At 40.5% G+C, this 18244-nt stretch overlaps 1 protein-coding gene and 1 pseudogene across 1 annotated transcript in view; both read right to left on the reverse strand.

Annotated features, from left to right (window-relative positions):
* Positions 1 to 18244, reverse strand: part of Tgfa (transforming growth factor alpha) — a 148852-nt gene that overhangs the window by 64872 nt on the left and 65736 nt on the right. The gene's annotated exons all lie outside the window — the stretch shown is intronic.
* On the reverse strand, positions 9193 to 9842 carry LOC138804555 (large ribosomal subunit protein eL21-like; annotated as a pseudogene).

Genomic DNA, 18244 nt, shown 5'->3' on the forward strand with positions numbered 1-18244 from the left:
AAAGGAAAGGAATCAATTTTTTGTTCTGGGGTGCATCTGTGGTGCTGGAATGAGTGTCACACCATCATGCAGTTTGTTCACCTTTCAAACCAAGAGCAGGATATATAACTTTCAAATAACAGATGTAAACTGGTTCTGAAAACACAGTGTAGAGTCACTATACTATCATTTAAAAGAGAAAGGGCATTCATTTTAATTATGCAACAAAAAGGAGAAAAGCGACTTTGTGCTTAATTTATACTGCCAATTAACTGACAGCGTTTCTCTTCAATTTCTCTTTCTATGGCAGAAGACAAAAGAGCCAGTTTTGTTACTCTCCTCCTCCCAGCCACAAGAATCGCAATCCACCGAGAGACCTCTTGTCTTAGAGATCTACCATGATCCCGAACACAGGCCCACTAAGCCTTCAACAGTCACTTCCTACACTGACACTTCATAAGCTGGCTTTCGACCCTGCCCAACTCTGTGCCCCACCTAAGGCTTGGGACACTGTACTCAAAGCCACCCTGTAAAGAAAGATTAGATTGCTTTTTGGATGAGGAAATTAACATTTAGAGGGTCACAGAATTGGAATCTTCTCTCATTTTTTTTTCTGATTTTAGGAACATGAAGAGCTGTAGAAAATTAGAATGTTATTCAAGTCTGGGAAGACAAGCTCAAGAAGGTTCATGATCAACTCTCAAGTCATGTTGGCTCTGTGAGGAAGAGAACATAGAACCTGTCAAGCTGGTCATAGATATTGGAAGGGGACCCCTTTAAGAGAACCAAGAGGAAGTATTACTTTATTTGGAGGAGTGGGAAATTTAGACATATGGAACTTTTTATTCATTTCTTTTGAAAAAGACAAACAGGTCTAAGAGAGATGTCTATTTGATCCATGGATGACTGAGGAGTAACAGAAGTGGTGGAGGACTGGTTCAAGATGCAACTAGGCTTTCCACTGAACATGCTCCTACCTCCTAGCCAGTACCTCTGGGCAACATCATACAGGCGCCCAAGAGCCCAGGTGTTTTTGCTCAGGGTTGGGCTGAGATTTACTCCTGAACTGCCTTTGCAGTTAGGGGCAACTTCATTAAGGGAACACACGTGGGCCAGTTGAATTCCCTCAGAGCTTTTCCACTTGGAGCAAAACCCAAGGGTTATAATGGAACCAAAGTCAAAGAAGAATCTTGCTAAAAACAAAAACAAATAATAAAACCAAATAACCTACTTTCTACTTTCTATATAGCCATGAGTGTGCTGGGAAAACAGATACACACACACACACACACACACACACACACACACACGCACACACACACAGAAAGCAAGAGTGGTCTCTAGGTAGGGTCATCCTGCTTGTATTTTTTAGTCAAAGACAGGCTTTGCATCACATTTGGTGCCAGTTTTTCATTCCATCAAAGGGAAGAAAATCAGAAAACATTAACGAAACGACTTTGCTAGGTTCATATTCCATCCAAAGTAGGTGGTGTGTGTGTATGTGTGCGTGCGTGTGTGTGTGTGTGTGTGTGTGTGTGTGTGTGTGTGTGTGTGTGTGTGTGTGTGTGTGTACATGCATGCAAGTACTCCTGCTTGAGCTCAAGGCCTTACTACCCTGTCATTTAACTTTTTTGTTCACAGCTGGCAGTCTACCACTTGAGCCACACTGCACTTCTGGCTTTTCCTGGTTACTTGGAGATAAGAGTCTCTTGGATTTGTTTGCCCTAGGGTTGGCTTTGAACCTCCGTAGTAGCTAGGATTATAGGCATCTGACAATGGGTTTAGAGTTTTAACCCAATGTGCATTTTCTGAGGTTGGACTATCATGAGGATGATGACTATTATTAATAGCATCTTCCATTAAAACTGTCTAGTTACAAATGCTGTCCTTAGCATTTATAGATTCCAATTTAATCCTCACAAAAATCCTGTTGGCCATGTCATTATCATCCCAGTGTTACAGATGAGGAAATTTAAGTGGAGGGTGGTTAAGTTTGTTCCATGTCGCTGAATCAATAAATGGAGAGCTTGAGGCGAAACACATATTGGATTCTTTTTTTAAATTAATAAGTTTTTTTAAATTGTGAAAATACCCTACAGAGGGGTTACAATTACATGAGCAAAGTGATGAGCACATTTCTTATCAAGCATTGTTGCCTCCTGCTTTGTTTCCCCTTACCATCCTTGCCCTCCCATGCCCCCCCCCCCGCTCCTGCCAAAGTTGTAAAGTTTGTTTTTCGACATGCAATGGGTCTACCTGTATCCTTTATTTAAGCAATTTGTTTTTTCCCTTCCACTCCCCAAATTATAACAACATCAAATACAGTGAAAACAGGAGTTATACCGTGGGGGAGGGACATACAAAGCAACAAAGAAATCATCTTATAAATATGTTAGAAACACTAGCAAGCAAGAAAAACCATTTGAGTCCTTATTTTGGGGTTCATTTCGCCTAACATCAATTTATCTGAGCTTTTCTGCTTGTCTCAGACATATACTAGTTATTGCAAATAAGGGAAACCATGGGACCTGTGTTTCTTTGGGCCTGACTTACTTCACTTAATATAAATTGTATTCTTTAAAGCTTTTTCTGTTACTTGTATACCATGCCTCATTTCAATGGATAAGCAGTCTTTACTGAGTACCTTTTGTAGCTCAGACAACTTTTATTTTTTAATTTTATCATCAAGGTGATGTACAGAGGGGTTACAATTACATAAGTAAGGTAGTGAATACACTTCTTGTTGAACTTGTTACCTCCTCCTTCATTTTTCTCCCACTCCCCGCCCCCCCCCGCCCCCTCTCCCCCCCCAACCACCCAGGGTACAGAATCATTTCCAACATATTGTCTTGTAAGTATCGCTGTTACATTGGTTCCCCCTTTGTCCTTTGTCTCACCATTTTGTTGTTTCCCTTCCCTTCCTTAATTCAGATAAATGTATATACAATACCCAGAGTACCAAAATCAAATACAGTGACAACAGGGGATAAATCATAAGGGAAAAATACTGAAGAAACAAGAAATCACATAGTACATTAAAAATAACAACAACAAAGAAAAATCTCTTGTGTCCATGTTAGACAACTCTTTCATTCGGAGAAAAACAAATCCAGGATTACCATGAAACCCTCTGACATATCTTAGAATTAAAAGGGTTGAGTCTCTAGGCAAATGGTTTTAATTAGCAAGGAAACTTTAGGAGTCAAATAAAATGCCAGTGAAATCATACAGCTGAAACAGTCTGTATGCATCTATTGGGTACTTGTGTTTCTTTTCTTTCATTCATTCACTTACTCATTCATATTACCTTATTTTAAGTAGTTGTACAAAGGGGTTTCAATTTAACATTTGGAGAGTATACGGATTTCTTCTTAGTCTTTTACCTGCATCCCAACTTCTGCTGTGAACATGGCTCCCTCCCCTCAAAGGGCACAGACAAGGAAAAGTAGTTGACATTCCTGCCATCTGCATTCCAGACTTATGCATCAAAATGAGGTGCAAACAGAAGGCGCATACATGGGACAGATAGCTTCTCCCATGGAGTTCTTGCTTAGCAGGACCCTGGAGCTCCTAACTGTTCCTTCTAGCTTAACCTTAATAAATAAGAAAAAAAAAAGACAAAAGAAGGCTGCTGGTCATGATTTTGCTTTGAAGACTGAAGCCAAACCACCCATCTCTCTTAATATTTTAATCGTTTGATTTCAAAGAGACAGAGCATTTCTTTCTTTCCTATTTTCAAACCAGAAAGCCCCTTACTATAATTATATCCTCTTGGGTGTCAAACAGCGGTTTGAAAATACACTTTCAATTTCCATTCACAAAGTCAATAAGGGTATACCTGGGGTTGGCTCTGAATCAGAACGCAAAGGGCTCTAGGACATATGGCTGCTGGGTGGGGAATTCTGTTTTGGCTTTGTTGAGGAATAGTCCCGTTGGAGCTTAGGGCTACTGGCCTTTGCAATCTGTCTGCTGTCTTTATAAATACCAAAATTGTTAGGTAAAGTGGCTGGCAGGAAACCCTCAATCTACCCTCAGGTATAAATGCTTCCTCTTGTTGAGCCTTTAAATCCTAATCCCTTCAAACTCTGAGACGTTCTTTCTAGAATGTTGTACATTGTATGTCCTTAGGATTTTCTTTCATTGTCTCCTTCCCTTTCTCCTCTTCAACCCCTCTCCTCTGCCTCTTCCTTCCTTCCTTCCTTCCTTCCTTCCTTCCTTCCTTCCTTCCTTCCTTCCTTCCTTCCTCCCTTTCTCTTTTCTTCTCCCTCTTTCTTTCTTTCTTTCTTTCTTTCTTTCTTTCTTTCTTTCTTTCTTTCTTTCTTTCTTTTTCCTTCCTTCCTTCCTTTTTCTTTCTCTTTCTCTCTTTCTTTCTCTCTCTCTCTCTTTCTCTCTTTCTCTCTTTCTTTCCTTCTTTCTTTCTTTCTTTCTTTCTTTCTTTCTTTCTTTCTTTCTTTCTTTCTTTCTTTCTTTTCTTTCTTTCTTTCTTTCTTTCTTTCTTTCTTTTTTTGGGTCCGGTTATGGGGCCTGAACTCTGGGCCTGGGCACTGTCCCTCAGCTCTTCAGCTCAAGGCTAGCGCTCTACCACTTGAGCCATAGCACCATTTCCGGCTTTTTTTTCTTTTTGCTTATGTGGTGCTGAGGAATCGAACCCAGGGCCTCTGGCATGCAAGGCATGCGCTCTACCACTGAGCCACCTTCCCAGCCCTCTTTCTTTCTTTTTTCCTTCCTTCCTTCCTTTTTTCTTTCTCTTTCTCTCTTTCTTTCTCTCTCTCTTTCTTTCTCTCTCTCTCTTTCTTTCTTTCTTTCTTTCTTTTTCTTTCTTTCTTTCTTTCTTTCTCTCTCTTATTTCTTTCTTCCTTCCTTTCTTCCTTTCTCTTTCTTTTTCTTTCTTTTTTCCTTCCTTCCTTCCTTCCTTCCTTCCTTCCTTCCTTCCTTCCTTCCTTCCTTCCCCTCTCTCTCTTTCTCTTTTCCTCTCTCTCTCTCTCTCTCTCTGCAAGTGTTCTACCAATGACTGTATTCCTGCTGCTAGTCCTCAGGACTTCTGACTGGTGCCTTTTTCACTTGTAGTCTTCAGGCACATTACCAGAGGTGCAACTGTACTGCTCTACATTCTAGGTGATCAAACTGAAGCACACAGAGGTGAATTTTAGGGAAAGCTCAGCAGCTTTAAAAACAGTTTTTATGTTGAATGTTCTAATTACAGAAGTGTTACAGGAGACTGGCTTTTAGGAGTCTGGATTTGAATCTGAATAAGAAAAACCATGTTTCCATCTCATACTCTCTCATTAAAAGGAGATAAGAGGGAAACAACATACAGTGGCTTCTTGGTAAACCCCCTACCGCAAGGATTCATTCCAGGGATTTCCCCCTACCCGCTGCCCGAAGTCCATGATGCTCTTATCAGAGAAAACATAGTAGCTGCATATAACCCGTGCATTCCCATATATACTTTAAATCATCTCTGGATTATTTATAACATATAATATAAATACAGTTATTACACTATATCATTTAGGGAATAACAAGTTTATATGTTCAGTACAGATGTATGTTTTTGCAAATATCTTTCACTCAAGGTTGGTTGAATCTGAGGATGTAGAACCCACAGATATGGAGGGCTGGATATAACTAGAGGAAACACAAGCTCGCTTCAGATTTTGTCTGTAGGGGCAGAATCCTCACTCTCTCCTACTACTAAGAACCACCAACCCCAGGAAGTCACAGCTTATTTGATCCGCTCTTTTTTTTTTTTCCCCAGCCATTATCCTTGTGTCATCTTTAATCAAAAGAATTTCTGCCTGCCAACTTCTGTGTGAGGAGATGGGGAAAAGGAGAAGGTTACAGTCTGGGTCAGAGACTCCCACAAGTTCCCCTAAATCTAGCTTTGTTTTTCACCTAGCATATGGGATGAGGTATATAAACTATATTTCCTAGCTTCTCTTACAATTAGATGTGTTCTGAGCATAAGTGATAGAACTCCAAAGGCATGGAGGAAGGAGGAGCAACAAGACGGAAAAGAGCTTGAGCCCTTGAACACCCACATGGAAAGAAGCCTGTAGGGCTGGCACACCTGCACAGGGTGACAGGATCAGGAAGTCAAAATCTTATGGGACACAGCAGAGAGTGTTGTTCTCATGCAGGCTTTAAATCTGAACAGCATTTAGGTGTTAGCTAGAGAATTTCTGAGGAGGGAGAAATCCTCATAATATAGCATACATAGTCTTTTCTTCTCAGAAACTTACTTGAAACCAGTATGTCCTAAACTCAGAATCTAAAGTCACCATAGTCTGATTGGAAGGTTCATTTCAAACTCTTGCTCCTCAGTTTAAGGTAAATTCTGTCCATTTTCCATCCTGGCGGGGTCAGGTCAACCTTCTGAAATGTCTACAGAGGAGCTAAATCTTTAGGGGCAGTAGTTCCTGTCCTTGGTCTGAATGTTTATGAACTTGGCTTTGTAATCAAGCAAAGGACAGATGGACTGAGGGTAGCTGCAATTCTAAATCTCAGAGCAAAACAAAACAAAAAGCAGTCAAGACACAGATGTTTTGATGGATTTGATACAGCTGATGTGAATTTGCTGGATTCTCCAAATCCTCTGATAGAAATCACCAGGGCAGGACATACTAGAGGAACTGGTGACTTCAGTCTTCTAGCCTTAGTGGACAGGTACCCTAGAATTTCTCCAAATTGCCATGAGCTTGTATTAGGTCAGTTGCAAAATGTAAACAATGGGGAAAAAGAAACACATAACTGCCCATCTCAGAATATCTTGAGTTTACCTCATTATTCTCAGTGGTGGTATCCTTATATCCTTTAGTTTTACTGGGTAATGTATTATGCATAAAACAATTTTTATAGCAGCCCCTACAAAAGGTTTTCTAATTTGTTTTAAAAAAGCAGCACCTGTTTATTGTGGAAATTTTTGAAAAAACACAAACAAACAAACAAAAAACAACCAAAAGTCCCAGGAAAATTGTTTGCATCATGTCACCAAGATTTAAAAAATACTGCCTTTACAGAAGTTTATACAAGGTTAGTTTTTCTAGTACTTTTCCTTTTTTCTGTCCTGTCAGGGAATTGTTTCTTTAGCCACTACTTTCCTGTAGTGATTTACATCATACTCTATTTAATCTATTGATGGTTATCTTTATTTTTTTAAATTAAATTTTCCCTGTCAATGTTGAGGATGAAATGTCTCAACTAGATTAAATATTTAACATACTTTTATTTCCTCCTGTCTTTTGTTTTCAGTTATGTTTTGATGATCGCCATCTGATTTCATATCCCTATTACATTGTTTATACATGTAGCTTCTCATCTAATCATTTTTTGGCACCTGTATTTGTATAACTAAATTGATGCATCATTACTTGGACATATTATCACTGATTTTCCTATACCACATCTTCCCTATTTTGAGGATTTTCCCTTTGGACAGCGGTTGTTTAGCTGAAGAGGATCTTGAACAGCCTTTGCCAGTAGAGCATGTAAGAAGCATGGTTACCTAACGAACTGTTCCACATCTGAGATGATATATTGTGTTCTCATCCAGGCCCATGGCTATGTATTTTAATTTGGGTCACAACCTATGGATCCCATAGGCCTTCCATCAGTCCTTCTGGCTTGTAATTGATGAACACTGGAAGCTAGATTTCTAATGTCCCTCTGTAAGGAACTTTTATTTTTTTACCTCCATGCCTGTAAATTTTTTTTGGGGGGGGGGGCCGGTCATGGGGCCTGAACTCTGGGCCTGGGCGCTGTCCTTCAGCTCTTCAGCTCAAGGCTAGTGCTCTACCATTTGAGCCACAGCGCCACTTCTGGCTTTTTTCTTTTTGCTTATGTGGTGCTGAGGAATCGAACCCAGGGGCTCAGGCATGCAAGGCAAGCGCTTTACCACTGAGCCACCTTCCCAGCCCCTCCTTTTTTTTGTAATTAAAAACTAGGGTGCTGTTGTCTTATGACTGTAATCCTTGCTACTCAGAAGGTTGACATGTGAGAATCATGTTAGAAACCAGTCCAGGCAGAAAACTCTGAGACTTCATCTGTAATTAACCAACAAAATGCCAGACTGGAGACATGGGTCAAGTAATAAAACACCAGCTGTGAGTGAAAAGCTAAGCAAGAGTGTGATGCCCTGAGTTTAAGACCTGATACCAGCTTACATAGACAAACAAACAAACAAACAAACAAAACCAAGCTGGTTAAATTGCATTGACATTAATGCTTCCAATCGTAAGAACAAATTATTTTTAGTTTAAGAAAGTTCTCTTTTTGTTAGCTGTGTCAACCTTAGTTTTCTTTTCAAACTATCTGTCTATGGGATCTCTGACTTCTATTTTTTAGCTTTCTTTTCTTCTATTATTATTTTTGTCTTTGTTCCTTTCTGATTTCTGGAAAAAGTTCCCTGCTTATTTTTTTTCACTCATCTGATTTACTTTACTAACATCCAATCTGTTACTCATTGGTCCATGGAAAGTTCAAATTTCATCACTTTTTTCCATCTCTTTGTAGTTTCAATATTGTAGATTCAATATTGGTTTTAGTAATTGTCCAATACCGTTTGTCTGTTTCTTAGGAGTAGAGACATTGAAATTCTTTGAGAATATTATTCTCATACAATGACTCTTTTCACATTGGTAAGCAATTGCTTGCATCATCATCTTTAGGAAGATCTTCTTTGTTTAGTATCGTGGTGAGTTAAGGTTGGTTCTGTTAGTGACTATGTGGTTCTATTTAACATGTGGGGCCCAGATACAGATAGAAAATGGAGAGTTAATTGCAGGTTTATTATTATTTTTGTGGTACTGGGACTTGAACTCAGAGCCTCATGCTTCCTAGGCAGGTACTCTAACCATTTGAGCACACCTCTTGCCCTTGCTTTTGTTATGTGTCAAACAAGGTTTCACTTATTGCTTAAGCAAACCTGGACCACCACCCTGTCTACACTTCCCATGTAGCTAGGATGACTGCGATGACCAATGTACCCAGCCTTTTATTGGTTGAGATAGAGAGAGGAGGGGTGTCTCTCCCTTGTCTGGACTTCCCTTGAATCACAATCCTTCTAGTCCTACCTTCCTGAGTAGCTAAGATGATAGTACCTAGCTTGTAATTCTTTGAACTAAGAAATCTCTTTGGTAAAAGTGGGAGACAATAGCTATAGCCAAGAGTTTTAGCTTTGTGCCTGGAGGTAGTTTGTCTTTTCTGTGTGTTTCTTCTCAGGCAGTCATACCATACCTGTCATGAGACTCAACTGACTTCATACCCACTAAGGCCCTGACTGAAATCTTTTCTTGAGACATTCACTGATAGGCTACACATGGTCTACTCATGCCACCTCCATCCTTTGGCCTTTTTTTTTTTTTTAATAGTCCAGCAGTCTTTTAGGCCATGAATTCATAGGGAATAGGTTCCAATAGCTCAGGCTCCTTTCTGTTGGTTCTCACTAAGTGTGCTTCTCTGGGTAGAGCAGGCTGGTGCTTCAGTTGAATCCAGATTCCTTTCTCTTTGGCTTCCTTCTTTTTCTGGTCATTTTCCTTCAATCATTTCAGGAAGCTATCTTGGCTCTTAGAGTGTTTAATATGCTCAATACGCACATTAATCCTCTTGGCAAGGATCTTGCCTTTAACTTGCTTGTTCACAACAAGGCCAACAGCATGCTGGGTAACATTATAGACCCTTCCAGTTTTGCCATGGTAACATTTGTGGGGCATTCCTTTTTGAACAGTACCTATTCCCTTGATGTCTACAATACCACCCTTCTTGTAGATTCTCATGTATGTGGCCAAAGGAGCAACTCCATGTTTCCTGAAGGGCCTAGAGAACATGTATCGAGCACCTCTCCTCTTTCCCTTTGTGTTTGTCATTTTGGCAAGATGGCAGTTCTGCCTTGGCTTTTTTTTTTGGGGGGGGGGTGCTAGTCCTTCACTTGAACTCAAGGACTGAGCTCTGTCCCTGAGCTTCTTTTGTGTAAGGCTAGTATGCTCCACTTCTGGCTTTTTGTGATTAATTGGAGATAAGAGTCTCAGACATTTCTCCCCAGGCTGGCTTTGAACTGTGATTCTCAGATCTCAGCCTCCTTGAGAAGTTAGGATTATAGGCGTGAGCCACTGGTATTCTGTCAGCATTGCTTGGCCTTTTGAGGTTGGACTGCTGGTATAATTCTGCTCATTACTCAGCAGTGGCTTCTGGACTGGGCTAGGATGGTTTCAACCTGCATCTTCACTGGAAGAAACTGTAGAATTTCTTCTAGAGTCCAGACAGAAGTCTAGAAATCATGTCCTGTTCCACTGACCATTCATTTCAATGAGCATAAAGAGCAGCCTGAGAGGGGAATGGCAGTGGTTTGTTCTAGTCTTCAATTTCTTGTGGACGTTTTCTAGATTTTGTACACATACACACTGGCTAAGATAGAGTCTCACTGCCTTATCCACCAATGACAGTTTCTCTTGGAGGATGCTAGGAGCAAATGAGTGAATTCTCAGCTCTCCCAGTAGAAATCCCCAGCAGAGCTTCAGCATACTGCTCATTGTTTCAGTCTCAACATGGAGTCTGGTTCTGTGGTGGATGTCTGAAACTTACCCAGCCAGAATCCCCCAAAGCTGCAACTGCATCCCTTCCTAACCATCTGTCAAGGTTCCCAGGGAGACAAACAGCGCCAAAATCCCTGCCCCTTCCATGATCTAAAGATTCTGCCTCATAAAAATGTTGGGAATTCCTGATTTTGCAGACTTCCCTCCAACCCCAGGCTAAATGTAAAGCAATCACCACAGAACTTTGTTCTTAAAAGCAAAAGTGGTAAAGGGATCCCAGACACTGGAATCATTTTAGCTCTTTAATAGTTTCTCCAGGTCATACTGGTTCAGAAACAAAGACCTCATATTTCAATAATTTTTTTCTTTTCCTTTCAAAGTAGAAGAAATGGAGCCAAGATGAGTTTCACTTCACAAAATTCTTTCCCAACCATGGAATGAAGTATCTCTTCTGAATTTGCAGCTAGCTCAGAGCTCTGTGAGAGCTGTCTGAGAGGACAGTTCTAATATTTGGGGTTCACAATCTGAGGCATCTGCTTTTACTTGGTGTAGTTCATTTTATTTATTTTTGGTGCCAGTCCTGGGGCTTGGTGTCAAGGCCTAGGTACTGTTCCTGAGCTTCTTTTACTCAAGGCTAATGCTCTACCACTTGAGCCACAACTCAATTTCTGACTTTTTGGTGGTTCATTAGAGATAAGAATCTCACAGACTTTTCTGCCTGGGCTGACTTTGAACCACAATCCTTAGATCTCAGCTTCCTGAGTAGCTAGAATTACAGGTGTAAGCGACCCCCACCCAGTTTGGTGTATATTTAAGGTCCTTCCTTAAGCCGTGTTGACACTGGTTTTGCTGAAGCCTCTGCCTACTGGTTTGAATTCTCTACAGTGGTCTCCTTCTGTATCTGAGGTTAGCCACTGGGTTTACTCTGAGTCTGTGTGGTCCCAAGCTCCTGGTTAGAGCCACCCTCAAGCCATCTCTACCTCCTGGTGCTCACAACCTTGTGAAGTCCACTCTCAAACTGTCTCCAAGTGTTCTCTGTGAAAAATACTAAGGAAGGTATGTGATTTCAGAGGTTAGGTCATAAAAGGCACCGGAACTTCTGCCTGCTTTATGTGCTTGCTATCCTGGCTAATTCACTCAGAAAAGCTAGTTGCCAAGATACCAGGATGATCAATGGAAAGGTGCATATGGTAGGACAGAGTTCTCCAGTCAACAGTCACAGGAATAAGCCACTCTAGTCTTGTCAGGCCTACAGAGAAGAGTCTTATCTCAACTGATGTCTTGACAGGACCCTCAGGGAGATACCCTGAGCCAGAGCCTTTGGCTTAGCTACTTCTGAATCCTTTTAGAACTGTTGATAGGAAATGCTATTGAGTTAATCTGCTAAATTGGGGAGTACTTTGTTACACAGAATAATAACTAACACCTTCATATTCTGAGTTCTATATTTTGTTTATTTAATGTTGGTATTGAGGCTTGAACTCAGGGCCTTGCATTTCCTTTAGCTTTTTGGCTCAAGGCCAGTGTCTACCACTTGAACCAAAGCAAATGAACAAACAATCCCTTCCAACCCCTGCTCCCTTCCCCCCTCAAAAACCCACCAAAAAACCCCCAAAATCCTCAAAATAGCTAGCTCCACTTCTGGCTTTTTGCTGATTAATTGGAGATAAATATCTTGGCTTTGTCTTTCTGGGCTGGCTTCATACCTTGATCCTCAGATCTCAGCCTCCTGAGTAGCTAAGATTACAGGTGTAAGCTATCAGTGCCTTGTCATAGATATAATTTTTAACTTTTTAATTGTTATTATAAAGGTGATGTACAGATGGGTTACATTACGTAAGTCAGGTAATGGGTACATTTCTTTTTGGACAATATCAACCTTTCCCTGGCTCTCTCCCAGTTTTTTCCTACAGTCCCCAGCCACAGGTTGTATAATTCATTTTCAACATAGTGTCTAGTGAATACCATTGTTGCATTTGTTCATCTTTTGAAAAGAAAACAAAATGACAACAAAGAAAAAAATCTAGTTTCCATTTCCTAGACTTCATTTCAATAAATATTATTTTGTATGATCAGATGCACATAGGTATTGGGCCTTTCTATTCCTCTCCCAAGAGTATCCTTCTTTGGTCTCACTGTGAATAAATGCTTAGAGACCTGTATAAGTTATTATGTTTTGGTGTATTTTAGATCAAGCTTCTACATATGAGAGAAAACTGGTGCTGTTTGCTTAGCTTACTTCACTTAACATGATTAGTTCTAGGTCCATCCATTTCCCTGCAAATGATATAATATTATTTTCTCTAATGGCTATTCTCTCTATGTAGGGTATCTGAGTTGTTTCCATAACTTGGATAATTTTTTTCCTAAGTCTAAAATTTTTACCTCAAGACAAAGTTATTTTTTCTTAAGTGCATTTCTTAAAATACCTCACCACAGAGCAATAATGACAAGAACAGTAGCAACCACAACAAAAACCAGGTGCCCTCCTGTGCTGAAGGTCTTACACATACTATCTACGTTAATTCTTATAAAAACTTTGGGACATAGCTTTTCTTATTCTGCCCATTTGACAGAAGAGTAATATAAGTTTAGAGAGGTGTAGGGCTATTTCCAAAGGCCCCAAGCTAGAAGGGACAGCAAGAAAGTCAGAAATAGGCAACAGTATCCCAGAGGCACTGACTGAAAGCTCTGGGCAAGAATACAGAAGGAAGTCATAGGGAAGCTCTATGTTTAATCTTTTGAGGAACCTCCATTCTGCTTTCCAGAGTGGTTGAACAAGTCTATATTCCCACCAACAGTGTAACAGTGTTCCCTTTTGGCCACATCCCCGCCAGCATCTGTTATTGTTAGTGTTCTTGATAATGGCCATTCTAACTGAGTGAGGTGGAATCTCAATGTTGTTTTGATTTGCATTTCTTTTATGGCCAGAGATGCTGAACACCTCTTCATGTGCCTATTGGCCATTCTTATTTCTTGAATAATCACACTTGGACATGATTAAACAGCAGTCTAAATAGTCACAGAGTGAGAACCAAGAAGGATATTCTTAGGAGAGGATAACTAGGGCTCAATAATCATGTGCATATGATCATATAAAATGATGCTTATTGAAATGAACTTCAAGAAATGGAAACAAGAGGTTTTTTATTGTACTGTTTGACTTTTTCATTTTCTTTAGTTTATTATATTCTGTTCATGTTTTTGATTGCTGTACCCTGTGTCTTATATATATGTTTATCTGATTTGGGGAGGGGAAGGAGAGGCACAGAAATGGTGGGACAAAGAGTGAACCAATTCAGCAGTGAAACCTACTAGGTACTATATTGGAAATGAACTATACAACTTGGGAAGGAGGGAAGTTGGGAGGGGAAAAACTGGGAGAGAATGAGGGAGAGGGTAAAACTATTCAAAAGGAAATGTACTCATTACCTGATATATAACTGTAACCTCTCTGTACATCAGCTTTACAGTAAAAATTAAGAAATTAAAAAAAAGAATACAGGAGGAAGAATATCTCCTATGACCTGATTTCACAAGTGGAATTTGAATCTCCACCAGCTTTGCTGGCAGCCCTGGAATGCTGTTGAGCTATATAATCTTGTGGCCAGCTCAGGCTTAGAGCTCTTTTTTCTACCTCAACTGCCATCAACCTGGACTCACATGAAATCATTATTCTTTTTTTTTTAATTTAATTTAATTTTATTTGTGAACATACTGTACAGAGGAGTTACAATTACATGAAATCATTATTCTTAACATAAATACTCACTGTCAAATATGTTGAGGTTCATTTTAACCTGGCTGATTAGCTGTAATCAATTATTCTAGCCCAATCCTCCCCCCCCCCCACTGACTCCTTTTGAATATTCTCTTATCCAACATTTATGCTACTGTTGTGGGTGTGACATACTTATAAATTTGAGAAATTTGTCTTACATGTCTTTAATTTGCTCACAAAATTCTCAGTGGAGAAGTCCCATGGGCACAGTCTGAAGTATCCCTTCAAGGTCAATACAACACATCAATAGATAGTTTTTGAGGATGCTAGGGCAAAAGTTCATTGGTGAGTTCATGTAGCGTGTGCAGAGGGCTCTGCTCATTTAAGGAGACCACTGTCCTTGTTCCATGTCATCTACCAATCAACTACAAACTTTTTTTTCGGTCTGGTTGTGGGCCTGAACTCTGGGCCTGGGCGCTGTCCCTCAGCTCTTCACCTCAAGGCTAGCGCTCTACCACTTGAGCCACAGCACCACTTCTGGCTTTTTTTTTCTGCTTATGTGGGGCTCAGGAACTGAACCCAGGGCCTCATGCATGCAAGGCAAGCGCTCTACCACTGAGCCACCTTCCCAGCCCTCAACTACGAACTTTTTAAAAACTCATATTTCTCGCCGGGCGCTGGTGGCTCACGCCTGTAATCCTAGCTACTCAGGAGGCTGAGATCTGAGGATCGTGGTTCAAAGCCAGCCCGGGCAGGAGCAACCGTGAGACTCCTATCTCCAATAAACCACCAGAAAACCGGAAGTGGCGCTGTAGCTCAAGTGGTAGAGCGCTTGCCTTGAGCTGAAGAGCTGAGGGACAACGCCCAGGCCCAGAGTTCAAGCCCCACGACCGACAAAAAAAAAAAAAAAAAAAAAAAAAAAACAAAAACAAACAAAAAAAAAAAAACTCATATTTCTCATCCATGTTGTTCAACTGGATGTGTTCACTTTGTTAAGTCCTTTGATGGAATCAAATTGTATTATCTCTGTAGCATCCTTGTAGTATTTTCCCATCAGTCTTTTAATGATTTTTTTAAGTAGCTAAATTTTGTTGTGATTTCTTCTTGGTAGATAACTTAGGTTTTCAATTTCTATCTGCTATAACAATTTTGTCTAGGATGTTCCTGGGAGTATCAACTTTATAACTTCAGCTATTTTTATATATTTGAAGTTGAAACATTTGTCTTTTCTTACTATCTGAGCAATTCTTTTACATTTGGTGCAATTTCTCAAAAATCAGCAAAATAAGCTTGATATGGTGGCTCATGACTATGATCTTAACTATTTGGGAGGCTGAGATTGGCAGGATTATGGTTCAAAGATAGCCCAGCCAAAAGGTTTGTGAGAACCCCGTCTCTGTTATCTTTTCTGGTCAAGACTGCCTTCACAGAAGCAGGTGTCCCTGCCATAACTGTCACTGTCTGAGTAATCCTACAAATCTTGTTGAATTTGTGGCATGCTGTGATTTCCAGAAAAATGTACTGATCTCAAGCTTGTCATCAAACCCCGTTCTGTCCTTATTTTTCCTTTGAAAGCAGAATCCAGACAGAATAATTAGTTGGACGAACCATTCATCTACGGAATGATACATGAGAATATTAATTTTTGATAGTCATTTTTGAAATGAACTTCAGCATCCATGTCTCTGTGAACACAGTTGTTGCTTTGGGGCTACCCAGCAAGCACTTCACTTTCTAACAGTACCCTATTGTTTCTGGGCATTACTTTTTGCCCCACAATTTTACTAACTGACTACCATGATCAAAGGCCTTATTTCCCTCACAATTGTTTCTCCTGAGTGTATGACTTGTAAAAGACAAAGAGAGAAATTGGATAGAGTCTGTACATTACAGTATTGGTCTGCTGAACAGATTCTGAAATAAGATGGACTCTGTAATTCCTGATTCCTGGATCCTGGGAATTACCTGTCTCACTATTCACTCCCAGGTACAATTCCCCAGCTTTCCTGCTGGTTCTGGGAGCTCCCAACAGCATTTCAATGAAGTTGCTTTTGCTCATGTTAGCAGGCTTCTAACCATAGCTCAACCTAGTACAACCAAAGAATTCTACGTGATGTATACCAAACAAGGTAGAGTCTTCCAAAGGCTTATTGATTACAATGCTCTTCCTTCTCACCATATCACCACTGGCCACAGGATTATGGAATCACCTGTTCAACTCACCAGAGCCATTTATTTGTTTCAGTTTTGACAAAATGTTTCCTTAAAAAAGTCCATAATACTGAAGCTGGATTGAAAGTTCAGGTTTAACCTTTTCACTGCCCTAAGTCCAGAGTTAGCTGAGGGCTCAAACAGACACACAGCATGGCTATGTTCTGAATCCTCACTGCTCTTTTTCCTGAACTCAAGTTCATCCTTCCTGGGATGATAACTTCTGATTCCTTTTATTGTTTTTTTAAAATTAAATAAGAAATCCTGTATCATAACTGAGGATTGAAAAATCAGTCCTCCAAAGGACCCAATGCTGCCACCTCCCCATGATATTCTGGCATTACAATTTGTTGTCTTTATCTTCTTTTTCTCAGATTGCTACTTAAGGACATACAGGTCCTTGGTGGCTCTTTTGCCAAACACATACTTACTACTGTATTCTTTTTTTTTTTTGCCAGTCATGGGGCCTGAGCTCTGGGCCTGGGTGCTGTCCCTCAGCTCTTCAGCTCAAGGCTAGCACTCTACCACTTGAGCCACAGAGCCACTTCTGGCTTTTTCTGCTTATGTGGTGCTGAGGAATTGAACCCAGGAATTCATGCATGTGTGGCAAGCATTCTACCACTGAGGCACCTTTCCAGACCCCTTACTACTATATTCTTATATACTATAGATCATTTCTTGCTAGAATCTGCATAGGCCATGGCTATATTTATATATTATGTTTATACAGGTAGCAACTCCAGTGTGATGGCTTTGTGGTGGCCGCTTTCCATCACTTCTCAGATGGAGTCAGGAAAGACCAGATGCTTACTACTGAGTTATATCGGGGCAACACTATCCTCTCCAACAGGAAGTCACATTTTACAACCATACTGCCAACTTCTAGAATTAAGAAGGATCACCTGTACATCCTGGGGGCAAGGTGATAATATTTGACAGAAGCTCACATAGTTAGTGTGTAATGTGCTCTAACTAGAGTTTTCCTAGCATGCTAAGTTAGAAAGTATTTTCCTTCCTCCTTCCCTTCTTCTCTCCCTCCCTCCCCTTCCTCCCTCTCTTCGGTCTGCCTATCTCATACCTCTTCCCTCCCTTCCTTTTCCTTACCTTCTTCCTCTTCCTTCCTCCTTCCCTCTTCTCTTGCTCCTCCCCTTCCCTTTCTCCCCTCTTCCCCCCCCCCCCCCCCACACCTCTTTCTCTCTGTCTCATATCCTGGGGCTTGAACTCAGGGACTAAGTGCTATTCCTGAGCTTTTTAAAAAATTATTATTTTAAATCAAGTCTAGCACTACTTGAGACAAGGCTCCACTCCACGTCTGGCTTTTTGGTGATTAATGGTAAGAATCTCAAGGACTTTTCCTGTCTGGGCTGGTTTTGAATTGTAATCCTCAGATCTCAGCTTCCTGGGTAGCTAGGATTACAGGTGTGAGTCATCAGTGTCCAGCTAGGAAGCCAATGTTTTCTAATGCCCAATAGAATGAATTGTATTTTTTAACATATACATACTTGTGAGATACTTCCTGTATATACAGAAGGGTTAGATTTTTCTTCCAGTCAATGGAGTAAAAATGTTCTCTCTAGACCTTGATGGGGAAACAATGAATATTTGGATCTGTTTCTTGATGGCTTTTCAGGGAAGGGAGGCACAGGGAACAGGCCTCCTTTGATCCTTGTCTGGTTACCTGTAAGGCGTGGTTCCCTAGATGGTATAAGACTTCAGCCTTCAACTATCTGAATTGTCTCTCAAAACACCTAAGCCTGTTCCATGAGCATTCTTACAACTGTACCTTCCTGACTTTATCTCTTGT

This window comes from Dipodomys merriami, unplaced genomic scaffold, assembly GCF_024711535.1.
Source record: "Dipodomys merriami isolate MVZ:Mamm:240054 unplaced genomic scaffold, mDipMer1.0.p SCAF_37, whole genome shotgun sequence".
Classification (NCBI taxonomy): Eukaryota; Metazoa; Chordata; class Mammalia; order Rodentia; family Heteromyidae; genus Dipodomys; species Dipodomys merriami.